This window comes from Athene cunicularia (genome assembly GCF_003259725.1).
Source record: "Athene cunicularia isolate RWA chromosome 9 unlocalized genomic scaffold, athCun1 chr9_part1, whole genome shotgun sequence".
NCBI lineage: Eukaryota > Metazoa > Chordata > Aves > Strigiformes > Strigidae > Athene > Athene cunicularia.
In genome coordinates this window covers 13,814,780-13,841,173 of record NW_020799110.1, presented here as the reverse complement: position 1 = coordinate 13,841,173, position 26,394 = coordinate 13,814,780, and the positions used below count along the sequence as shown (strand labels likewise).

At 43.9% G+C, this 26,394-nt stretch overlaps 1 protein-coding gene across 1 annotated transcript in view; it reads left to right on the top strand.

Moving 5' to 3' along the window:
* The first annotated feature begins 310 nt into the window (after positions 1–310).
* The window catches only part of MB21D2 (Mab-21 domain containing 2), a 56,867-nt gene continuing 30,783 nt past the window's right edge, over positions 311–26,394 (top strand). The window contains exon 1 of the mRNA XM_026855186.1: positions 311–390. The gene's annotated coding sequence lies outside the window, so the exon portion shown is untranslated. The remainder of the gene's footprint in view (positions 391–26,394) is intronic.

Genomic DNA, 26,394 nt, shown 5'->3' with positions numbered 1-26,394 from the left:
TCTTCAGGTTGGTATTTTGTTTCACTTTGCTATAATGAGACTTCTGCTTCTCTGTAGAGTGGGAAGAGGGATGCTCAGGACATTTCATGCCATTTTCTTTCTTCTCATTGCCCTCTCCACATACCACCCACCCCCGCAACCAAATCAGGGGAAGGACTGGTTTAAACTGATGCTAAAGTGACCCTTTTTTTTTTTTTTTTTTTTTTTTTTTTTTTTTTTTTTTTTTTTAAGGCCTCTAGTGTATCTTTTTGTCACTTCAGTGGTTGCGTCTCACTTCTGCGGGAGCTGCTCACCAGGACAGGCCACACTTTGAGGATCTGCAGTCAGCTGCAACTTAGAGCTGTTGACAAGACCTCTAGAGAGCTTGTATCAGCACCTGATACAGAAGAGGTGGTGAGCCTATTCTGAGAGCTTTTCCCTTTTCTCTGGTGTCTGCCCAGTGCTGAGCTGGGTGTGCTAGCAAGTGTTTGTGATAGAGCTAAGTCTCATAGTGGAGGCACAGCTGGCATCAGCAAAACAATACCAGCTGCCAATACCAGCTTCCCAAATGGAGTTACCCTGCTGGGCCCCTACATCTGTAGCAAGGCTTCCAGCTGCTGTTTGGACTGACGGGCCCCTAAAATATGTGCAGTGGAGGTGCAGATTGCTATGCTGAGAACACAGGTGTCCTGACAACAGCTTGCTTTTATTAGCATCTTCTACAAGAGAATATGCTGGTACCTGAGGTCTGTGTAACAGAACAACGTTGGTAGTGTGACTGTTGTGTGGGTTTGTGCAGCTCTTTTTCTCCCTTTCCCTATCTGCCATAACTTGCTGATGAAGCCATCTATTGTAGACTAGATTTCAGGCATTGTTGGAAGTATTACCTGTTTGTCTATGATACATCACGGAAATTCTCTGGTTTCTCTGATGAAATAGCAACAGGATTGGAGTGATCTCTCTAGGGTTAAGTCTTTTGTATGTGTGCGCCTTTTCTCAAGAGGCCAATCATGATAGGAGCACACTGTACTCTGAGGCCTATGTTAATAAAGGCTCCCTGCTGGCATTCCCTGTGCTGCTGAATGCATAATGCACAGCTGTTAAAAACAACCTTACTGTATTGCAGATTTCATTTCTGGCTTCTATTGGGTCTTTTCTCTCTGCAGGCCACATGTTTCTGTATTTGCATTTGAGGTTGGGAGGGTTTTGTGTTGTTTTTTATTAAGGGACAGGGTGCTAGGCTGGTGAAGTAACCCCAGGAAGGCATCGGTACCTTCTAATTGATTACAGCTACGAGAAGTCAACCAGTTTCATCTAACTGGGGATTTTTTCTGTGTTACTAGTTAGAAAGGAATGGTAGCCTCCTCTGTCTCTTTGTTCAAAGGGATTGCTGCTCCATTTATCTGTGCAGTGAAAGTAGATTGAAAATCTTTCTCTCAATTTGTTTTAAGATGCTGGTACTTCACTTGCTCAACTACTGTTTTGAAACATTAGGCTGTGATGCAAAGTATTTAGTGTAATAGCTAGGAACATGTCCTAGGGGCACAAATTCTCATGGCAGGCTTGTCAGACTGCCCACCGCCTGTTCCTTCAGTCTGTGGAAATATTTGTAAAAGATTTGGGTGAATACTTGCCAAGCCCAATTATGCAATTATGTTTTAAAGGCAATTTTATAATTATAGTGGAGGATGGTAAACCAGGATACGTGAGTTGTTGGGGTTTTGACTTTTCCTTTTTTCTTCCACATGATGTTGCATGAATGCTAAAACATTTGGAGCTATTCTAGTCAGAAACCAGTTGTTCAACTTTCTTTCAGGCAGCTGGCTATTTTAATAGGTGAAACTAAATTAAAGACAAATACAACATTGCTCAGGAAGGCTGGAGGACATGTTTTATTATAGCTTTGGTAATTTATAAAACGGATGTGTACTCAGAGACCCAGAGCAGCCCATAGGCAGATGCAGTCTAGAGGAGTCTCAGGATGTAATAGTCCTACCTGTACTTCTCAAAGAGAATCTCCAAGCTGTGCAGGGTTTTTAGATAGTTGGGATTGTCTGTCTTAGTTTTTATTTGACAGATGCCAGGTTCCTGCTGGCTTTAACCATCTCCCATACAGCTAAAACTTTTGCATCTTTTCTTGAGCCTTGACATGTACACTCTTTGCCCCTGTGCATGTTCCAGTCCTTTTGTTGCAAAGATGGTTTTCCCAGGCAACCCTTCCCTGTGTTCCCTTCTCTATCCAGGTCAGACCTTAGCTGTTTGTAGTCTGCAAGATCACTTAGGTGAGAAAGTGCCAGGAAGAAATGTGGTCGAGGCGAAGAGATTAACTCTCACCTCCAGTCAAGGGGGCTTCTGTTGCAAGGGCTGCTTCAGCATGACACTGAACAGTGATTGAGATGACAACGGCATTTCCAGGCATGTCTTTGTGAGACCCTGTGCTGGCAGCTGCAGGTAGAGGCTCTGGCATAGATCTCTCAACTCTATTTGAGTTTAAGAAAAATGACTGGCCATTGAGTCCATTACCTATGTCTGGGTGATGCTAGTGTATGAAACTAACTTGAGAAGCAAGACCTGTAGCTTACTTCCTGTGAAAATAGAGGCTGAAGGATTGAATTCATTATGTAGTGACATAGCTCCTGAGCCAGGTTTTCCCTTTAGCAAATTACAGCAGGGATGGGTTAAGTTCCATATACTAAAAGAAAGCTGTTAATTCTGCCCATCGATAGTTTTGCCCGCTATCCTCTGAACAAGGAGATAAAAGTTCCCTAAGAGTAACAGTCCATTCCCCTGCACAACATACTATATTACATTTAGAGTTTCTTTAATTTGCCTGTCTTTGGGATATGACACAAGTGCTGGGGTAGATGGAGTTCTGGGGAAGCAAAGAAGGGTGTCATCTGCCCTGCTTTTTAACTTGGAAAAGCAGAGGAGCTATCATGGGAGCTAAAGCAGAAGGCAGCTTTGGATGTTGTCCTTGCAGAATGTCCCTTATTGAGAAAAGAGGGGTGTGTCTGCATGGGAGCAAGGGTGAGAGCTGTAAAATGCCTTTAGGTGCATGTCTCGAGTTGTTTGCCCAAGCCTTGTTCTGATCACTAGTAGTGTGATATGAGTTCAGGAGACTGAACTGTAGCTTTATTGGAACTTGCAACCATGCTTCATAGGTTTCCCATTCTAACTATGGATTTTATATTCAGTGAAGGTTTATGACTTCTGTTAGCACAATCCTGTCTTACTGTCTGACTAACAGAAATAAGGGTTGGCTTCCTTTTTTGTTAATGCAACTGGAAGGCAACTTATGAGGCATTCAAAATAAGTCTTTCAGCAGCAGCTGATGTTCCAATTGACAGATGCTGTATGTACTTTACTCTTTAGTAAAGCGAACTCCACTGCTTTCATTTCTACCATTCTGTTGCATTCCCTTTTGCTGCAAATAGCAATTGTCCTGGACTGAGTGGATTAATCTGCACCTTAAGTACTTCAGCCAACCTGACAGGTCCCTGAATCATGTACTTCTGCATTAGATAAACTTTCTGCAGTCCTTTCAAAGCACCATTTCAGTGACTTTCTGCTTGTAAGGGAATCAACGTATGCTATAGCATTCAGTTTGAGCAAGGTAGATTCCCTTCTCCCCAACATATTTGGCTTTTGAGCTTTTAATAAACACTTTATGCTAAGAAAGTTACAACAATCCTGTTAATTCATTATATTTCACCCATCAGACAGTATGATTTTAATCTAATTTAAAGCATTTAATTAGAAGATTGTTAATGCATTTTTTTATGAGCATGCTGGTGTACAAAGTACAATTTGCATGCCATAGAGTAGGGGTGATTAATTACTTTAAGGTTCATAATATCCATGTCTTTGAAACAGCAGTGGTAGCTACTTCCACCTACTCATGTTTAGGGCTGTTGGCAGAAGTTTGCACAGTACTGGGTGGCTTCAGCTTGTAGAACAGGAGGTGGGTGGCATCCATTTCATCCTAAGAAAATCTCTCCATAGGTAAAACACTGAGTCAAGACCTATGTTCCATTCTGAGCTGCCCCCAAATTTACACAGACCTGAGCAAGTTTCTGAATATAATGTTATATAGTGGGACCTTGGTACAACCCGAAGCCTTCCTCATCTTCTGTGCTTCAACAATCTGTGAAAGGTGGGGTGGTACCAGAATAGTGGAACATCGTGGCGTTGCTGCTCTTCATGATAGGACAGTTTAACCATGCAACCCTCTCAGACTGAAGCTGGAAAAGTCTTTTTTTTGAGAGTCTAGCTTCAGAAGTATTTAAATGGTGAAGGCAAATAGTTGCACTGTTATTGGGTGTTGATCTAGTGGCTTCAAGATCAAGTGCAATTCAGCAGCCTCTGAGGGAGAGATTACAACCTGACCCAGTTAGGCAGTTCTAGCAAGTAATCTTATTTTATACTGAAGGGATCCCAAAGAAAAATGGGGACAAATAAGCTTAAGGAATGCATCCTGGCCACAGTCTGCATGCTGATCTAGTTTGGCAGTCAGGCAGTGCTAAGCAGTAGAAGGCAGCAGTCTGGGACAGAAAGCAAGGGAAAAATGCAAGATATGGCTGAAGCTAGAAAACCTGCTGGGATAGCTATAAGGAATTGTCAGAAAATAATTTTTTGTCCAATGACATCTCTCTAAGGTCATGATTTAGATGAAAAGTGGAGGTTTATGTGTGGGATGTCGTTGGTCTCTTTAGATCTTCTCTACTGTGGCTTTCATTCAAACCATGTGGAATTTCTTCCACCCACTGACAGAGTGAGAGTTCATAAATGATTTGGTCCAGAACTGCTGAGCAACTAGGGAATACTTGCAGTTGCATCTAGAAATAACAAAGTCAGTTCTTGCTTTACTGCATAGTCTGTAAGGCAGTGTGCTTTTTCTGTTCTAAAATGTCTTCTCTCAACTCTCCTGTTCATGTTGTAGGATCTTTTGACACTGCTCCACACCTCTCTCCAAGAAGGATGTTTTTATTCAGTGGTGCGTACATCACCTTGTTTAGAAAGTCAGGTGCTGAGGTTGTAGGGAAGGAGTTGTATTAAAAGAGCTATCAAGAATGCTAAGACAAACATTGCAATTAGCTTCTGTGCTTTTCCCTTCAGCACTTATACTCTTTGCATTTTAATGGATCTCTTGAAGAGCTGCTGATGCTTTGGGTGACTCCTTGGAAATGAATTCTGTGCTAATAGCTCTAGCTGGGCCTGATCCACAGGCAGATGCTTGGAGATTCATGTTTATTTTGTACCTCCCTAATTAATGTATAACTTAGTGGTAGAACAGCAGGAAAGCTGCGTTTGCTGACACTTCATGATATAATGATTTAATCCTTTGTGACACATTCCTGCTGAGTGTCAAAGCTGATAAGTCTAATCTCTGTCCCTAGCTCAGTGCGACAGGAACCTGTTCTAGAGGGCATTTTGCAGGAGCTTGCAAGCTCTTGTAGGTACTTTGCGACCAGTTTGTGTAAACTTGTTTCGTACCTTGCCAGTCTCGAATCTGCTTGTACAGGATTGCCTGGTGCACTGAGGAATCTGGAGCCGAGCGCAAACAAAGCAGCTAACCGACTGCATTCAAATTAAATAAGGCTTGTCCTGGGAGGAGGGGGGAAATACCCTAATCTCTTTCTAAATACACTTCTTCCTTTGCCAGCATTCAGAGCGGTGTGGTTATATTGGGCCAGAGGTGCCTAAACCCACTGTGTGGTGTTGTATGTAATACGGAGGCCTGGGTATGGCTGGGGATCTGTGCACAGGGATGGTTAGTCCTCCTGGTACGACCAGCACGGCTTCCTTCTGTCCCAGCATGGACAGTGAATTGCTGTTTACTTTAAACTTTTGCTTGAATGCTATTCATAAAACAATTTGCAGCTCTGCAAATAGAGGAGGGAATGTCACTGTAACAACACTTCAGGGGCTCTGGTTGCCTTCTGTCTCTGAAATTTGCCTTTTGAAAGTTGCGTACAGTGTGCTGAATGGCAGACCAGGTATTGATATTGGCCCCTTGATACTAGGCCCTCAAAGCCTGAGTAGCTGAAATGTCTGTATTTCTAGGCAGTAGAGAAGCTATGTGCTCAGCAATCAGTAACCTGAGGAAAATAAGAGGAATGCAAGTCTCTGCAAATGCAGCATGTCTCTGAACAAGCTGCACCTTCTGAATTAAATGCCTGGGTTTCTTTCCAATGTGCAAGCTGTAATGCACATTTAAGTGCATTATTGAGAAAAAAAAGAGCTATTACAATTTGACTGAGCATCTGTCAGAAGCTTAGTTTATGTGCAAAGTTGTCTATAAAAACTTGACCCTGTAACCCCAATTTTTCCCAATACCCTGTGAATTTTGTGAATGTGCAAAGCATGCGGTTGAGAGAGCAGTGTTATACTGAAAACAACTGCTTTGACACAGGCTCGTAATATCAAAGAATTACTGTGTCTGTGTACTTAATTATCTTGTGGGGGGATTCATGTGTGCTATGTAAGCACTTAGCAAAACTATCTGCACATTATCAGAGCTGCAGAGTTCAGTTAAAAGGTAGTCTGAATAATCAAAGTTAAAAAAAAGTTCTTTTGAGCTTAAACCCAAACTCTGGTTCTGGAAACATAGGGCACTCCCGAGTTACTTTAAAACCCAGACAGTCCCTCTCACTCCTTCACCCAAGCTGCAGACAGGAGGTTTAGAATCATCTAAGCTGCTTCTTAACAATGCAGGTAAAGAAACTGGTGTCTAAAAATCTGCTCTTATGCTGAGATCAGTCTTGTAAGACATTGTATATGAATCACTCTATTGTGCTAGTGTATGTCACTCCAAGTTCTCAACTTTTTTTAACTAACCCTTTCTTTACCTTGAAATGTGTGTCTTTATTTTACTCTTATTTTCTGGTTTACTTTGTCCCAAACAAATAATCCAAGTGGAAAATACTTGCTGTTCAAGGGCAGTGATGACAGTGCTTTGGATTGTAGGGTAGTGCTGTTGAGAAGTGACACAACCTAGGTTTGCAGGTGGAGGTCTCATCACCTCCCGGCAGAGCTGGAACAGGCTTCACTGGGCCAAGGCCAGCCCTGCTCGGTGAGGACTGTAGGATCCTGTGGAAGAGGTTGCTGTCTGAGGGAGACAGGAGTGGGAGAGACAAATGAACAAAATCCCTAGACCCACAGCATGTCGATAGACCTCCTGTTGTTCTTAATTTGTGTCTGTAAATGGCACTAGTTTCCGCTGTTGTGCACCAAGACAATCATAAATAACAGTCCTTAGCGTTTATATACCACTTCACAATTTTTAGAGTGTTCAACACACATTAACTAATTCAGCTGAGATGCAAATATTCTGTGAGCGAAGCTACTCTTCTTGCTGCCCAAGGGAACCTTTCATTACAGCTGGGACAAGGCTTTTCTTTTTCCCCTTAACTGGAGCTGTTAGCAGGAGTGTTCTATACAGGGACAGTGTCATTCTTCCTGAAATTTTTAAGCCTTTGCATGTACCCCTGTTTGTACAGGAATTGGATTACTCCCAAGTCATATGTGGTACTATTAAGAAAATTATGCAGGAGACTTGCCTGTACATTCTGTGCTGCAAATATGCAGACCCACAGTTAACAGATTTGTAGTTTCAGTAGCTATTGAGTTAGGAAAGATGCTGAATGCATTAAGCGTCTTTCTGTGCTTGCTTAAGTCCTGGGAGAACACCATCTCCAGTGGACCTCAAGGCTCAGAAGGAGAATAAACATCTGTCAGTTCTGACTGCACTGGATCATCAGACCATGTGCTGAAGAGAATTGAGGATGCTTGGTGGATGGCTTTGGTCCATGTTTCGCTAGATCCAGCACCTGCTAGAGCACCAATCTATCTTTTGAGGCAGGAGAAAGCCCAACAGAAGGCCCACTGCCAGGTCAGAGATGTGTTTTGAGGGTGATAAAGGACATTATGTCCTATTGTTCATAATCCTGAATCCCAAACATGGAGTAATACATGCATTGGCATGAATCTAATTTGTCTGGCATTTGACTCACTTTCTGCCTTGTCATTTTGTGTATGTGTGTAGAATTGGTGAGAGAGCATTTGATACACTTCTGTCTGTATCTTTGAGCTGGGCAGGATTGGTCCTACTTTTTATTTGTGAGAATAGCATCCCTTTTTAGCATTCCATTAGGGTAACTAGAAGATAAGTATCTTTTATTCATCAGGTCACATAATGTGGGATTAGTGGTTGACCTTGGAAATAACTGTTTGGTAGTCTTTGTTAACTGATGCCTGGTGTTGTAGAACTGCCCACATGCTCTGTATTTACAACTCTTGTTCTATTCCATGAACTTTAATTATAACTAGGTGGTGGTGCTTCTGGATTGTCTCTTTGTCTAACCTTTTGGTAACTTTCTTTTATAGAAGTGAAGCCTGCAGGTTTGACCTGAAACTGATTGTGAAAGAACAGCATGGATTATAATTTTCATATAAATGGTTGTATGGACAGGAACACCGTTAGCCTCTTAGTGACCTAATTATGCAGGGAGGTAGCAGCGCATTTTGAGATCAAAACTCCCATCTTGCTACAGCTCTCCCTTCAGCTAACAGTGCATAGGAGAAGAGAAGCATGTTTCTTGCAGGTGATGATTTCTCTTTCTGTGGCTTTGATATCCTCATTTTCTGTTTGAAGTTAATGTGCGGATTGCTAGGTGGCGTCACTCAAAGTGACTGACTGAGCTGCTGTTGTATGTGAAGATGTCTCCAAGACAACTAATTTCCTGGTCAAACAGCACATCGGCTTCTGCCACAAGGCATTTTAAGGGAGCTGGTCAGCTGAAGGAGCAGGATATTTTATCAGTTTGTTATTAGCACTGTAGCTGCCAAATACAGCTCGGAGTCTAAGGCTGAAAATGTTCCTATTAAACACTGCAAATGAGTATCATAAAAAAAAAGGATTGTGATCTGATGGGTGAACTGATTTGTCAGAGATCTTCTACCAAATAATAAGAATTAAATCTACCTTCACAGTTAATTTTCTTCAATTGCTATATATGTTCCTATGCTGGAAGCACAGGGCATTCAGGGACCTTCTTTCACTCTTATATTTTCTTGCTTTATGTCCAGACTTCCCTGATACCTTTCAACTCTGCTTTTTTAGTATGTGTGCCATATTTTTTGTAAAACACACCCAAAAATCAAATATTTGCTTCCATTTCTCCCCTGCTATAAAACTCAGAGAGGTTTAGTGACTCCTTCCTTTTATGAAGTTAGGATAAAATAAGCTTGAAGCACTGAGTTTTTTTTCCCGTTTTGTCCCCTCCTCCCAGCCCCCTTTGTCTCCAGAGGAGCAGTGTTACCAGACAGGTGTAGATTGCTTACAAGTATTTTCTTTCTGCATTTCCAAATTTTTTACTTTATAAAATACTCCTATGCCCACCCTGTTTCAAGGGACTCAGTCCAAACCAAAATCAAAAATACACACATTTGTTTCCTGCCTTCATTGCAAGGCTTGGCTGTACTGCCTAGCTGAACAAACCCCACCTTTGTCTTCTCTTTGGAATAAGAAACAAGCAGGCTTGTTGATTCCTGCTGCATTAACACTATCCTCCTCCCTCACGCCGATGTGGTGGTTATCAGGGGGGTAGGGTGGAAGCTGCTTGCTGCTGTTTTCGTGAGACCTCCCAGGAGGCTGCTGCAGTGTGGATCTCCTGCACTCTGGCCCCAGAGACCTTACAGCACTTATTCAGGCCATAATAACTGGAGGAATGCAAGCAAAACCCACTTTGTGCAATAGCGGGTGGAGAGAGGACTCTGAGGGTGCTATGCTGAGAACGCCTGAAGATTTTCAAATGGAAGTCCAGGAGAGACAAGGAGCTGTATCCGTGTCCTGACCTCTGTCCCATGGCACATCTGAACCTGAACTCTCAGCTAACAACCCCTGGGGCACTAAGCTGCCTTCTCTGAGCAGCCTGCAGCGCCGGGGAATTTTAGGAATGTGGACTTCGGCACGGTGTGGGGTTGCTACTGCTCACCCTCTGTTCAACCAAGACCTTTAGAAGCTGCAGTGGGGTTGGTATTGCCACAATAAAGCCCCATTGTGGTTGTTTGCAGTGTTCCTTAACTAAAGATTTATTTTCCCGGGTAAGGTTCCATTAGAACAGCAGGAGCCAAGATCAAAAAGCTGGAGAGAGGCCTCTTCCCTTCCCTGGTACAGCACAGCTTCACTCTTCTCCCTTCACTACCCTCTCTCCCAACCCCTTTGTTTTTAAGGCATTAAAACTTTAGTGACTGGGACATCGAAGAGGCTATAGTTAGTGGTGTATTGCCCCAAATTGCAGGGGAAATTGATCTACGGAGGTAAGAGGAGAGAGTCTGTGGGAAAACGGAGCTGGTGTCACTGATGCAAACCTCTTTTGATGTCCCCTCCATGCAGAAACAACCCCATCTTTAGCCTCCAGCTACTCGAATTGTTCCTGTGGGAGGATGCGGGAGGTCTGCTGTTGACCTCTATGGGAGGAAGATAGGAACTAAGCTGGTCATCCAGGCCCCACTGCCTGGCTTGGCTTTGTCCACAGCTTTGTTTCCTGGGCGTCTTTGCTCTCTGTGTGTGTGTCTCTCACGGCAAAACAGCTTTGAGCCTGTGGGTTTGTTTTGTAGCAGGTGTGGTAACAAGAGGTGAAGAAGTGCACTCTCTGTTTCTGGTGGATAGTAAAAGGTCCTCCTATTTGCTTTGAAAATCTGCTGACAAAGGAAGGCAAAGTGATTTGTGTCCTCAGCATGGCAAAACAACCATATGACCAGCATCTGTGAAAGATCCCAACAGTGTATCTTGGAGTCCCATCCAAACTCTGTTAGCTGGGAGCAATGAAGGCGTTCAGTGCCACACTTGATAACTAGGCAGTGATTCAAGCTGTTTGGATGCTAAGTGCAGTATAAGAAGCAACCTGGACCCAAATAAGAACTCAGTGTGATTCTGGAGGACACGGTAAGGTTATTTTCAGGGCTGTTGTTATTCTGTTCTGCACTAATGAGGATAATGCTCCAGCTTTGCACTACAGCTCAGTGTTGTTCTGCCTTACTCGTCATTTCTTGGTCCCATCTATTTTAACTGGCAAATGTTTGTTGCTTGAGTACTTCCTTTCCTGACCCTCGGTCTTCTCATCCAGGTGCTGGACAAAGCTGTGGTTTGAGACAATCCGGGACTTGTGTTCTTTACCAAATACACTTAAAATCATTCCTGGTTGCCTTTCAGCAAATCTATTTCTGCCCTGCTGATGGCCTGGCTTGCGAGCTGAAAATGTCTGGATAGGATTTATTATGCTCTGACCATTAAATTTTAAACTGCTTTTAATGGTAGATGTTAAATCACTGCTGTCCTGGTTCCAAGCTCTGTGCAAAATTTCTGAGTTCTTAGGAAGACATTTCCCCTGCCAACAACCTTTGGTTTCTGAGAAGGACAAAAAGAAGTCACAGGACAAGGAAGCAGTAGTTTGATGAGGGCCCTGTATGCTGGCCAGTGTCCAGGCACCTGCCTGGCTCTAGAGAGCAGAGCCAGGCAGACCTGGTACGGCCGTGATGTGAAGGAGAGATGTTTGTATTGGTGTCTGGGTGCAGAGACTCCGCTGGGACACAGTGATTGAGTGGCTCTGCTCTTGGCTTTGTTCCTCTCCGATTGAAGCGTCTTTGAAGCAGCAAGAAAACTGAAATTCAGTGTTTCAGCACTGAGCTGCTTACAGCAAGCTATTTTATTTTTGTACATGTCTAATAAATACTGAACTGTTCAGTGTTGTCACTCAATGTGGCTTTGTCCCTTGCTGCTGGGAGCCTTTGTATAGATTTCCCCTGAGACTGGTGAAACATAGCCATGAAGTCCTGTGACTCAGTGCACGATGCAGGCTGCTTCCTTGAGCAGGACATGAGATGTGCGTACTTGTAGCTGAGGCTGTTGTCTGTCACCTTTGCCTGGAGAGCACTAAAAGCGCTAAACCAGAATCTAATGTTTATCATACTACTTAATAGTCTTAAAGCCCTTTTCAGTCACTTGCAAAGGGAGCTGTGGCAGGTGGGCAGGAGATGGCTTCCTTGCCAAGGAGAAGGAGGTGCCTACTTCTGTGTTGCATGTGTTTGCAGGGGAGGCAGAGAGTCACCCAAGGCTTCCCACTCTCAGGCCTATGCATTTCACACTGCTTCGTCTTCCTCACAGTAGCCTAACACAAGGCTTTCCTTTTCACCTATTTCATCTGTTTTGCCTTCTTTATCCCCAAGCTGGACATCATAAAAAGTAATCATCCAACTCTAAGCAAATGTTTGAGATCAGCATATCAAAAAAGGCTGCAAAATTTTACAGTATGCTGTGGCAGTTTTCCAGAGCTTGTGCTTTACAGAATCAGGATAACCCCAGACCTTAACACAGTGTTTAAATGCACTTGTTCATAGCAGTGTTTGCAATGATGGCAGCTAGAAGCAAAGCTCTGGACCAGAGTAGATAGTTTTCCTCTTCTGCAAGATCTGCACACTCTAACTCTGGGGTTATTTCCCTTCCCTGACATTGGGAGAGGCAGGCTGTCATCAGTAGAGACTGGTGATACTGGACCAGGGGTTTAAGCAAAACCACTTTCAGCAAGAACACTTTCCCCACGTGGGTCTGTCTGTCTCAGGATAAATGGAAACTGACTTTTTCTCTGCTTATTTTCACACCTGTAAAGTTTGAACAGATCATTTAAAGAGTGTTGCCGTATGGCTTCTTCCCATATTAGAAAGGAAGGTGCTGAATATGGGCATCCCAGTGTGCATGCGTCTGTCTGTCTGGACCTGTCCCATCAATTAAACAGGAGCTGACGTCATATTTGAAGGTCAGCTGTTTTATAACCTAATATTACCATTTTTTTTTCCTCTGGGTTTATTATCTCCTTCCAACCTGCAGCTCGGCACCATCTGGTGCAGGCACACAAGGGAGAAAGATTAGAGAAAAGTAAAGCAGCTTTGTTCGCTTCCCCCATTGCTTCCGATGTATAGAGGAGTTGTCAGTCTCTTACAGTATTGAATTTTAAGTGGTGGGAAGGACTGGATCCTGTTAGCTGTCTAAGGGAGGGAGAAATATCTGTGCTTACCAGCACAGGAAGTGTCTCATGCTTCCTAAGGGATTTACTGTGGCCACAGAGTGCACTTTGCTGCATTTTATTTTATATTTAAATAGTCTTGATTTCTTATGACCTGTTTTTCCCAGGACCCATATTTTCCTTACCTGTAAATTGGCAGAAGCACCCCTAAATGAGGTACACACAGTACTGAGCAAGACTACAGTCTGTTTTGTTAGTGAGGTGCTGTGGACACCTGAAGTGCATTTACACCTGAAAGATCCACCACACTGACACACCACAAGCATGTTCTGCCACACAGGGGGAGCTTCATCTTCCCTGGTGGCATCTGTCTGCACAGACCAAGGAGATGTGTATTTACTTGTCCAGCCTCAGCCTAGGGTGAAAACACCAGTTGTTTCCATTTCATAGGCAGGGCTGGGTTTGCACTCAAGCTTCACACTCTTTCCCCTCCTCCCTCCCTCTTTTTCTCCATCCATCTGGAGGTGTGATTGCATGATGATTGTTTTCTGTAAAAGCAAAGCTCTTTTCTTTCCAATAATAAAAGGGTAATAATTCAGAATGCTGATCTCCTAGGCCAGCAGGGTTATTTGCAAGCTAGTATCTTGTTTCACTTCAGTGTTGCAAATTTTGCGACAGGTTATTTTGAAACAAAATGTCTCTAGCCATAGGTAACTATTATCTCTAGCTATTTGAAAAGGATGGGTAACTGGCATACACTGGTTGGATACAAATGCACAAGCCAAGTTATGAAAACATTTGGCTGACTGATTCATGGTATGTTCATGTGGTGTATCATGCCATGTAATGTGCATATAGACTCTTTTTTGTTCACCTTTTCTTTGCTGCTGTGTAGCATTCTTCTAAACTGTGATTTTATCAGGTCAAGGTCACTTTGTACAAATTCCTAATTCCTTGAGAGAGGGCAGGCTTGGAGGCTTTTGGGAAGTTTTTGTTTTGTTTTGTTTTTGTTTGTTTGTTTTTAAGAAAAAAAATCGTTTCTAGCCCCTCCAATTATATAAAGAATCTTGAACTAACAACAGAATAACACTCAGAATAGGAAGATTTATTTGGAAAGAAGGAGAGAGTTCAGAGTTTTCTAGTGCTTTAGGTTTAGCTCCAGTTTGAAATGGAGAAGCTTTTGTCTCCTTTCACAAGTGTTCTGATGCAGTTCTTTCCTCTGTAGTCTTTGAGGATGGGATTAGGTTTTTACCCCTTTTAAATCAGTGTAACGCACAGTGTTTCTTCAATATTTGATTCAGCTTTTTCTTTCCCTGGCATCTTGATTGGTATAAGTTCTTCCTAGGGAAGATCCATAGTAAATGGAGCAATGGTTCCTGCATTTCTTCACAGGTTTGTAGGTTTGTAAAGTGCACTCTTCAGAGTAATGAGACAAGTCTCTGCACATGACAGTGAAGAGTTGAGAAGTCAGATGCATGCAACAGAGGGCCTGGCCAAGCTGCCTCAGTCTTCTTAATGTGAAACTTTGCCTCCTTGAACTGAACTTGAAAATGATATGATAGATTCTCATTTGCAAATTAACTCTGAAACCAATTGTGGTATGTCCTGTTAATTGGCTAGAAAGGTGTTTGCCCATTTTTTTCTCCCTGTTTTGTTTTTAAGACCATTCTTGAAGTAATTTTGATCACTCTTGTCCACAGCGGTTTACAGCACATTTTGTTTCCTGTCCAGACTCTCTCAGTTTTCTCTATACCTTGGCACTATTGTGCTAACTTGCCATGAGGGAAGAGTAGATCTAGGATTCACTGAAATGCTGGTTGAGGAGATAGAAGGAAAGCAAATGGGATGTTTGACTCTTTTTTTGCAAGTTTGCTTAGTTGGTTTTAGTGCCCAAGAGAAAAGGAAGGAGGAATTATATTTTTTTTTTTCCAGGTCATAATATGGGTCTTTGCAACCTAAAATGCTCCTAGACTTACCACTTCTGTACTTTTAGTACTCTCTCTGAAAAGTTCTCTCACTTTCCGTTTCAAGGACAGCATAAGACAGCAGTGCTTGACTTGCATCATCGTGAAATCCCCTTATCTGCCTGTTCTCACTTTATTTTTCTTCTCACTCTTGTCTTCACTGGTATTGGAAGCATGCAGCCAAGGTTGATGAGGACAAAACTTAAGCTATGGTCAGTCTCTACTCAACTCTTGCAGATTTTCTTTAAGGAGGAGTGTGAGTGAGCAAAGCTATTAAATATGCTTGGTTTTCCTTTGTTTTTCTTTCTGTCCCAATGCAGCAACAAGTTTTAATCTGCCTTTTGAAGAGCTGAGAGCTCAGTCACTGATCTGGTGTACTGTGCCTGGTTGTACTAAGCACTCTGAAAGGAGCTCCATCTCTTAGTCTTTTTTTCTGGACATCAGGAGATGCATATACCTTATGATTAACACAGGCAAGGATGTGCATGCCAGATTTCCAAATGTCAGGTTTCAGAAAGAGGCAACACGATAGCTGGATTTGCTACCCAAGATTTCTGCCCCAGAAGAATGTTCTGCTGACAAACATCTTCATGAAGCTCCTGGTGCTGTGGCCAGAGCTGCCTTCACCCACCCTATCTGGTGAGGTCTTGGCAGGGAATAAACCATCAGTGCTGTTTTACCTGATAATATCCAGCAAAGCCATCCCACAAGTGTCAGGTTAAAGGCTGGCAGTAATACTTGCATTTCCTGATGAAACAGAGGTTTTTGGTTTATATTGCTAGTACCTCTCGGAGCTCTTGGTTGGGGATAGAGCCCTATAGTACTGAAGTCTGTACAAAGATTTAATGGAAAACTACAGTTTTTGCTTTGAAGATGCCTTTAGTATGTAAGTAGCAGAAGCATTTTAAGTAGTCCTGTGCCTTCTGCTACTTTGTTAACTTTCATTTTCATTGGGTTGTTTTAACCATTGCCTGGGCTGTTTGCAGTTGCTTGGTTTTTTTGATTGCTCCTCTTTGCATCTGGGCAAAAATCGCTGCTGATCCTCTTTCAGGATTTGCCTTATTTGTTTCTGGAAGGTCCCCTGTTGAGGAGCTTGGCAGGGGTTTGCTCACTGTCTCTAGCAATAATTGAGCTTGTTTAGTGAGTTATGGAGAAGAAACTGGATTGATTTCCCTTTTGCAGTCTGGACTAGAAAAGCTGATTCCCTTGGTCTGCTGCGCACTCAAGGCCTCAAGCCAAGCTGCTATCAATTTTACCTTCTCCTCCTGTGAAATTGCTAAAGAAAAGTGCTTTCCAGATCATGTGTGTTGAACAGATGTGGCTTATATTACTAGATGATTCAGCTAAAACTGGTGCCAAAACATCTTCCAGAACTCTCAGCTGGCTGTTTGGTTGAGAAGAGAAATACCTCGATAGAAGTGCAGGGCTGGCTCTGCCATCTGTGTCTGGTAACTGCAGCCATGTCGGATACAGTTCCCTTTGATTTAGCAAAGGTCTACCAGAGCGATGGGATGAGGGGGGCATACAGAGCTCTTGTGCCATGAGACCAGGGAGGCACTGGAGATGTGAGTCCAGAACGGGGTGTTGCCAGGCAGGGGCATGAAAGGAATACAGAAATGCAATTACAGTAGGCTTGGTTAATATGTGGAGGTGCTTACACACAGCCTGTGCCCAAATTACACACTGCTTCTCCCACTCCAAGTGTTCCTTTATTGTCAAATACTGTGAGCATAGAGATCACTGGGGTCTTCTTGGCCGAATGTATTTCCTTCCACCTTCTGCTGAGGTGGAGGAAATTCTGTTTTCAGAAATAGGAATGTGATTAGCTCACCTATTTTCCCTTTGCAGTCACACTTGGCAGTCTCCCAGAAAGCCACTGGAATAAGCTTTTTTGAGGCTAGATGTATACCCAGACTCATGCCAGAGATGGGACTGGGCCGCTGCCTGAAAGTCTAGCACTGTAAATGCACATTTGTTTGTTTAAAACTTGCTTATATGTAGACTGAGGAGTGCAGAGAATGAACACAAGTGCTCGATCAAATTCAGTTAACGTGTCTTAACAGCACATCTCTTTGGACTTTACTGCTAATGTTGTAAATCGGAGCACTTTAACCCTAAATCAGGTTAAACTTTTATACATGGATGAAGTCCAAGTGAGGTTTGCTGCTGTTGGTGCATGCGGAATCCAGCCCAAAGAGCAGAAACTGGCTGTTTTGTAACCCATATTAGGGAAGTATTAATCTCAATTGATGAAAAGCTGAACCAGACATGGGTTTTTTCTGCACGGAGGGCATTTATGGTGAATTCAGAGTAGCAAGTCTTGGCACTGGAGAATGTGGTGTCTACAGTGTTGTGCCTATGACTGTCAGAAATCACAGTTATGCAGAATGATTGCAGGGTACCAGCTGCCTCCAGCAGCCAGAACACCGTGTGCTAGTAGCTTCACTCATGGATGCGTCAAAGGGAAGAAATATCTACAGGTTATAGTGGTGGTGGTGGTGATCGTCTCCCCTCGCTGTTTGCAGGAAAACTTAAGCTCTGTCAGAGTCATCTTTTGAAATCTGTACTACATTCTGCCTTAAAAAGAGAACTAACTATAGGAAAAGCTGTGGTTTGTTTCTGAGACTGCTGAGTCAGGAGGGGGTGGAGATGGGAAACACAGGGTTGTCATTCTGTTCCCATGGGAAAACTGTTTGCACCTTGGCACAATAGTTCCTCTCAGTATCTGTCCTCTGGGAGCTCTCTGTGGTTCAGCAGCCCTACCTGCCTTCCATCAGAAATCAGGATACCTCCCTATCGTTGCTTGGTTCTGGACTGTAGTCTGTAAACCGGACCTCCTGTGTCAGGGAGCAGAGCAGCTGGAAAAGTGGTCTCTACTCAATGCCCTGGTACATCTCCAGGTAGTTTGGGAGAGGTCAAGCGTGAGGTGCTCGGGCTACTGCATACTATTGGATGTAACCTTGGTGTTCCATGGGAGATGGTCCTTTGAACAGTGGGTGGTGCTTCCCATACTCTGTGCCTGTAGAGTCCAGCTGCTTGGGGAGCAGGCATTGTTTGCACCGTCTGGCTTGCCTCTTTCTATGTAGTTATTAAATAAGACAATTGGGATCTCCGCTGTGCCTCTGGTTTCTTTTGTACTTGATGTTGTGTCTTCTGTTCTCTACCCTGCCACTGAAGATTTTTGTACAGCTCAACGTGCAGGGGCTGGTGCTTTCAAAGCAGAAGGCTTGACATCCTTTTGGGTTAGTAGGGGCAGGCTCTGCCAGCAAGATCTTGGCAAGATACCTGTAGTCTTTGCCAGAAAGGCTCTTTCCTACCTTTGCTGTATCTGAACAAAAGGCGGCACCAAGTGGCTCATACTGCAGGATTTCAGTGGCAACACTTTGCTAATCATAAATTGCATCTCTTGCACTTTTTGGCAATGCTGACAGAAGAGCTTGCAATAGAGGCTGGGTTAATAGTGCTTTTGTGTTGCTACCGAATTCTCTTTGTGGTCCCTTGAATTTCGCTCAGAACTGCATACATGCTTTAACGCTAAACAGTAAAAAGCTGCATATTGCAGACTGAGGTGTGCCTTGGCAGGTTAAAAACCACCCAGTAAACACAAACCCAAGCCCAGGTGGATACAAAGGTGAAGTAAAAATATTTACCAAGCTTTTTTTTACTTTTACCACAAAGATTTTAAATAGAAGCATGGGCGCTAATCAGATGAAGAGGCTGTTTTGTATATTCAAAGTGTAAAAGTTTTTAGTTGCTTGCACTCTGAATAAGTTGTTGCAGTATCAGAAGTTTGCAGTTTCCTCCCTAGCTCTGTGACCATTGAATAGTGGAGAGGATACAGTAGGCTAAAAACATAATTTGGAGGAAATTAATTTCTCTCTGCTCCACCTCTTCCTATGAGCAAAAGGAGGGGGAAGGCACAATGAAGACATCTGTTCCTTTGAACCCACTCACAGACTTGCTGGGTAATAAAACTGGGGGAGAGGAGGAGAACCTATTGCTGCTGTTCAAGTGGTTGCTAATCGCCGATTGTTGAGTACTGGGGGGTGAGCTTTTATCATGTTGACCTTCTTAGGGGATATTGAAAAGAAGCTGGCACTGACCTCTGCCAGGATTTAAATCCAGGAGTCTCAGAATCCCTTTGTGCCCCTTTCAAAGAAGAGGCAAATCTCCGTGGTAGCCACGCTCTCCCCTCCGCCGCAGGGTAGGTGCTTCTGCTGTGACCCAGATGTTACTCTCCGCTCCTGGATGAGCCCTTCACTGACAGTATATGACCACGATCTGGACTGCAGCAAACTGAACAGGAGTCCTGCAGAGAAAACAAAATTATCTTGTCTCCTGGACTCAAAGCATGCCCTACCTCCCATCCTCATTTTGCTCTTGTTATGTGTAGTTCTTAAAATCTTGTGGCCATAAGCGTAGGGCTGCAGGGTCGTCCCCATCCCCCCCCTCCTCCTGCCTAATCTCATTGTGCTGCTTAGTCACAGCGAAGACCACTCTAATGGGTTTAAGTGGCCCTGCTCCTGCCCGGGTGTGCTGTGCTCTAGGTTCAGCCTGGGACGGTTGATGTAAGTAAGAGATCAGGTTGCACACATGTACTGCCTCAGAGTCCTCCTGTTGTGCCAGCAGGTGCATGCATGAATATTAGGTTTCCCTCAAAGTATCATATCTGGAAACAAAAGCTGTGTAGTAACCAGCGTGTTAAAAAATGCCAAGGGGGTGATACATTGATCTCAGACTAATAAAACAAGGCCGACTTTTATGAGCTCAGTGACAGAATGCAGGGGCAGATGGTCCCTTAAAAGTTGCCCCAGGCCCTTCGAAGGGTCTTAAGGCATAAACCAATGGTTGTGTCGCCCACTGGCACCTGTAAGGTTGATGGGGGCCATTCTTAAGTTGTGGATTTTGAGTCTTCTGTGTATTCTTCCATTAGCAAGTGAGGACCTGTCACCGAAATGGCCATGTGGGAGATGGTATACAGTCTAAACCTGGGATGTTTGTTCAGAGTGGGAATGGTTCCACCGTAACCAAAGGTAATAAGCAGGCAGCTGCTAGACAGAAGAAAGATGGCTTTGTGCAGTGATGTGAAACCTGTGAGCCAGGAGCCTGCTGGTAGGTATTTGCAGAACTAACTGGGTTGGACAGGGGAAGTCTCTTAGGGGTGTGAGGACACAGAGGTGTCTCTGTATAGTGAATGGAATGGAAACCAAGGCTGAGGTGAGCAGAGGCATTCAAGAGGAGAAGCAAGTTCCAGGGCACGGAGTGAAATGGCTGATGTCTTCTTTGTGAACATATGCCTCGTGACTGTGGCTCTCAGCACAGCTGAGAGCTGCAGACACACAGTCCCTGAAAAAAATTTCATACAGTCTTACAGAAGCAGTGAGAAATCTCTCTGGCCTTTCAGTTTCTCTCCCAAGGTGCAAGTCTGATGAATCTACACAGTGGAGGAGGAATAGGGACTTTGTTATTGTATAGGTGACACTGGAGCATGATGATGTGATTTAAAGTGATGAGTTTCTTTAATTTGTGTCTATAAACCATAGGGACAGACATATTATGTTATAGAGGTGAGAAAGGAGCAGGAGCCCCCAGACACCTCCCTAAACTCTAGTAGGTGACATAATGTGAAGGGAAGAGACAGCACCACAATATAACAGTACATGTAGTGTGGTCTATAAAGTTGAGCAAGCTAGCAGGGCTAAAAAAATGTGAGCACCAAACACTGACAGAAGAGATGCAAGTGAGGCTGGTAAAGCAATAGGCAAGCAGGGAGGCTAATACTGAATTAATCTTAGGAGCTAAATAGGAGTTTGTTCCAGAATTAATCACTTGAAATATTAAGCAATGGAGACTGCTAAGATGTTAAATGCAGTGTCCCTAGTAGGCACAGTTGTCCTACACCTCAGGGACCCTCTGAGTGCAGGGTTGAAAAAAAAAATAACCAGAAAAAATGAGTGTTTCTTCATCCAGTGTTTTTATTCACCTTCTCCCTCTTACGGCGTGGAGCATCTTGAGGTGCTGGGAAGAGCCTCTGGAGACAGATTCACCCTTACCAAGAGTCATAGGAGGGAAGCCCCAGCACACATATATCCCTAAGATCCAGAGTAGGCAACAAGTGCCTTTGAACAACAGCAGACTGCTTGATGCCAGCACAAAAGGGTGTTTATGTGCAAGAGCAAATCAGGGAGAGGAACACAAAGCCAAGGATGTAATTGATGGGAGGTAGCCCTCAAAAATGGTATGTGTGTACTAGTCTGTGGGTGAAGTGAGCATCTGAGTGGGAGAATGATTCTGCAAGAAAACCTCGTGAAGTCAGGGATGGGAGCTGGTCTGTCATTAAATACGTGATAGTACCACAAGCTGATCTGATTATGCAGATGGATACTCTAGCAGTATGTTTGCATAGTTTGAGTGCAAAGCTATAAGCAGAGACAAGCAGGAAGGAAGCAAATGAAGGTCAAAGTAAGTTCCATTGTAATAAATGCATTAAGGTGGTTAAAGGAGAGTGGCAGATCTTTTAGTAATAGGTTGCAGCACATTCCCTAGGCTGGGTTAGTTTAACAGAGGCAGAAAATAGAGCAGAGCAAAGAACACAGGTTAGATAAAAAGGGATACTCTGTCTACCCAATGAGTAGGAATTCAGGCTGATAGACTTTAATGGCGTGTCTGGGAAGGGTTTGACCATATGTGCTAGCACCAGGAGCTCTCCTTGTCCTTAAAACACGTTGCTCATCAGGAGTAAATGTGAACACAAAAATGCAAAACTTAGACAATTTTACTCATTTGTCAGGGCACTAGATGGGAACAGACCTTAGAACTGTATTTAGAAGATGTTACAAGGCCATCTAGCAGAGGTTGTAATACTGCCCAATAACCTTCACAGAAAAGAGGTTTTTACACTGCAAGGTAGCTTGAACAAATTATTTGATTTCCTTCACTAAAGCAGCTTTTCTGGCAACAGAAACATCGTGCAACATGATTGTACAGCATGCTATGTTCCATCATAGATGCAGAGGAAGAGCTACCATGGGTTTGGTTAGCAGATCATGTGGGGTACTTCTAAGTTGACAGCGACATGTACTGAGAGTTTGACTTGGAACAAGCCAGGGTTATTCTTTCTTTTCTCTATCAGTCCCTATCCAGTACTGAGTCAGTGGCTAAGATTTGTATGCAACACTAATAAGTATGGGCTCCGCTGTGTGCTGGGACTTAGAGGACACTTGAAAGGCTGGAAAGCAGAACCTGTGGAGTATTGTTCTCCTTTGTCCTTTTCTTGAAGTGCTAGCCTTGGGCCTGAAATGTCCTGGATGGAAAAATTGCACATAGTATCCCACAATGCTATTGGCTTCATGGAAGTGAAATCTCTGTGCAACACTGCTTTCCTTCACCCTGCCTTTCAAGACAGAGTTTGGTACAGACCCTTGTGATGCTGCTAGGAAGAGCAAACAAAGGGCTGCAGTAGTGTCCTGGGAGCCCCTGCCTCACCCTTCCATAGCCCAGCAGGCTGAAGACAGGGATCTGAAACCATTCATTAAGGCTCCTTGTGCTCTCAGGTGTGAGTTTTGCTGTTCACACTAACCAGGATGTGATGGGCAGAGGGACATCTCAGCACCCTGCTTGCTATTTGGCTAGCTCTGTGAAGAGGATGCGTTATTTCTAATTTGAGAGATGTGTTGAGTCTAGAGTTGTTTCTGGAATTGCTTCCCTTTGCTTGGCCTGAGCTATTCAAGGAAAGCGCTGCGGTTGCGGTGCAGGTAGTCTTGGTCAGGAGCCAGGGAAATGGACCCTGAGAAATAGAACTTGAATTTATAATTCTGCTTCCACAAAGAAGAAGAAATAAACCTGCTATGAATGTCCTATTAGGGTACAGATTATTGCCCACAGATTTCTCTCTAGTTGGGAGCAGAGCCCACACTTGGGAGCTTGCACCCAGATTCCCGGTGAGACCCACGTCAGATGGTTCCTCAGGAATGTGAGTAGCTGCTGTCTTCCACAAAGCATAAGGCCCCAGCCGCTGTGTAGGGAACCACAGAGCTGTTGGGCCCTGCTTTGGATGATGCTGATGCTCAGTGCTGCTGTCAGGCTGCCTGGGATCCAGGAGAGAGGCAGGCTCTGGGAAGTGCCACCTCATAGGCTGCCAGGAATAATCCTCCTCTGGTGTCTTGGGGTACTACAGTTAGAAGAAACCTCATGATCTTGCATCTTCTCCTGAAACAACCAGACAGCTGGTTTTACAGTCAGGGTGGTGGACTCAGTAGGCAGTTGCTTCCGCTTGCGAGTTGGTTGTAGCTCTAGTCTGACTGATACTTAGCTATCTGCAGGGTGGGATGGATGGAGAAAGTGGTTTTGCTAACAAATCCCCCTATCTTCCCTTTCATCCTGACAGTATTATTGTATTACAGCTCTTCTTACTAATCTCCCATATATCAGCTTTAATTTAGCAGTGCACAAACCAGAGAGACTAAGTTTGTCAGTTCTTTCCCCTGGAGCAGGATTTATCAGCCAGCAGTGCTAGAAGGGATGTGTGTGCCCTGGTGCCTTCCTCTCATTGCCCCATTCTCTGTTATGCAGTGGGATTTGTCTGGACTGATCACACTGATATCACTTACAGAGCTTGCCCAGACCTGTCATTGGCTGGTAGAGAAGGGTATTTTTTCCTGATCATCATGCCTGGGCCAGAATATAATCTTTCTTTTCCTTCTAAAGCAGCCATAGAGTGGCCCAAACTGTTGCTCTAGGAAAGAAGCAGCTTAAAATAATGAACTCCTAACCCATGGTATTTGCTGCTGAGTTTTAAGAGGAGTTTCCTCTTTGTGCTAACCTCCTTTTTCCCCCTGACAGTGAGTGGGGTAGAAAGCATGATTATGATATGAATTCTGGTCACCTTCCATGCTGTGGAAGAATTACAGGCACCAATAAACTTAACAGGTGGCCGCTGAAATGCAAGCATTTCCCATGACCCATAGTTACAGCATGGAGCTTGTTGCCCCATGTCACTTGAAAGCCAAGATACAAACAGGTTTAAAAGGTGTTGTGCAGATTCATAGAGAATTTGTCTGTCAGCGGCTATTTAGCAGTTACAAGTCTGCATGCAGAAACCTCTAAGCCACACACTGACGAAAGCTGGGGAAGGTGTATCAGAGGAGGTATTGCTGTAGGCTACTCTGCCTTTTTACACTTTACCCTGAAATTTCTACTCCTTGTCACTGCCAGACAATCTGTGGTAGATGAACTGACCCAGGATTGGTTTTCTACTGTTGTTGAACACTGGCTGTTGCTTTGTCACGATCTCTCTCCCACCCCTATCATTTTTACCTTTTGCACAGAGGCTTGTCACGCAGGCATCCCAGTCAGAGCCTGCTTGTGTGAGGCATCGTCCTAATGAGCGCTGGAGCTCAGAAGTTCCCTTTTCACACAAGTAGGGCAGCTGCTCCAGTGTGGGTGAGAGAGGAAAGGCAGACGCAAGTATCATGAGCAATGAGGGTGTTTAAAAATAAATGGCACAGCGGTTCTGTTGTGCAGAGAGATTGGCTGTTTTGCTTTTTTTCACCTGTGTGAGCCTCTCTGATGTGCCCGCCATTGTATTTTGCAGCTTGATACCTTCTCTTTCCACCTTTGTTTGCTGAGCCCATGTCTCTGGCGTTTTGACTACAATAACTTCAAAATATGTTAAAGACATAAATGTTAAAGAGATAAATGCTACCCTCACTCATAGCAATGGAATACAAAGTATGTTATTCAAGACCCTTCTCAGCCCCTCTTTTTCACAGGGCCTGGATATGAAACTCAAGAGTTCTGCTACTGGGAAGGTGATGCTGCTGTTTGACTAGTGTCTGAATGGGTGGCTTGTACACCACAGGTCCTTCTCTCTGGGACCAGCCAGGGACATGCTCTGTAGCGGTCTGCAGGACACAGGCTTTCTTAAGGATTTTAATCCAAAACATATAATTCACAAAGCTTGTCTTGCTGGAACAAATGTTATGACCGAACATAAACAGCTGTTAGTTTGTGGGTCCAGTTGGTTGTTCTACCTTCCTCTCCTCCACCCGGTATCCTCTCTGCTAATTGCTGTTCATCAAGTTTATCTGGTATTTCTTAGTAGACAGGAATATCGTCAGCCATTCATTACATGCTTTGATCTCTGTTGATGGCTTCTTAGCAGGGGGGTCCAGGCTTTGGTGTCCATCCTGCAAAACTTCAGGGTGGAGAGAGACTTCCCATGTTGAAAATGCTGGTCTGTAACACCTGCTGCAGTTGGATACCTTTTGGCCTGAACTCCTAGGCGAAGGCATCTTGACAGTGTTCAGTGCTGGCTTTTTCTCTCCTACCAAACTCTTCACACAGCACACTAATGTTTCTGGGTTTCTATTCCAGTTTTTTCTCTGATGCAGGCACCTCTCTCTTCCCCAGCCCTTGCCCTGCTCCTGTCACCTCAGCACCCACCATGGGGCTTTGGGTCACTGCGTCAGCCTCTTCACCCCCAACAGCAGGTGAGACTGACACCGATGGCAGGGTTGATTTTTAAGGCCACACATATGTGTTAGGTTACCTTACTCTGTTTCTGTGACTTCAGGGAGCCTGTGTGCTCAGAGATAATACAATACGAGTCTATGCGCTACAAAAATTTGCAACTTAAAGCTCTTTCATTAAGAACTGTTGTGTTCCTTTAGGACTACATGTAAGTGTCATCCAAACTCCCTTCTCAAAACATCACATTCAGATGTGACTCTGTTCTCAAAAGCTGCATGCATTGCCTTTCTGGCATATGCAAAAGAGGTACTATTGGTTTTACCGTAGCTTTATTCTCTAGCTAGTCACATATTCATTTATTTATTCCTGTTTATTTATTATTTGCAGTGCCCTGCTATGTAACCTCATTGCTTACCCCATTCTGCAATCAGTTCTCCCCATCTAGTTGGAAAGAAAATAAGCACATACTGCAGTTTGTGTTACAAATGGCTAGTGTGCTTGTGCATCTCAGCATTGTCTGTGTAGCTGTTCTGCACCTTCACGTCTCGTGAAAGCTCACAGGGTAAATCTTTTATAGGATCCAACCCAGTTCCCACTTAATGGAAAAAATCTTACTGGTTTCAGCAGTATATGGATCAACCTTCTAATCCCATGAAGGAATGTAGCTGTATTCTTCTGTGGATTTTAGCATGACTGTATGCTGAATGCCATAATGACTGCTGCAGTATTAGCCTGCATACTTTCCATTGGGGTGTGAAATCATCTTGATGTTTGGAACTGCTCAGATATTTTTCTAAACCATTGCTTATCTCTGCATGGGAGAACTGTGCTGTAATAGCCTTAGGACTGACTGAATATTGCATGCTACTGGACTGTGAGTTCCCCCTTAATTCAGGGGATTCCTACAGTCCTGAAAACTGTAGGGAAAGGGGAGAGGGATGTAAGAAAGATTTTAAAAG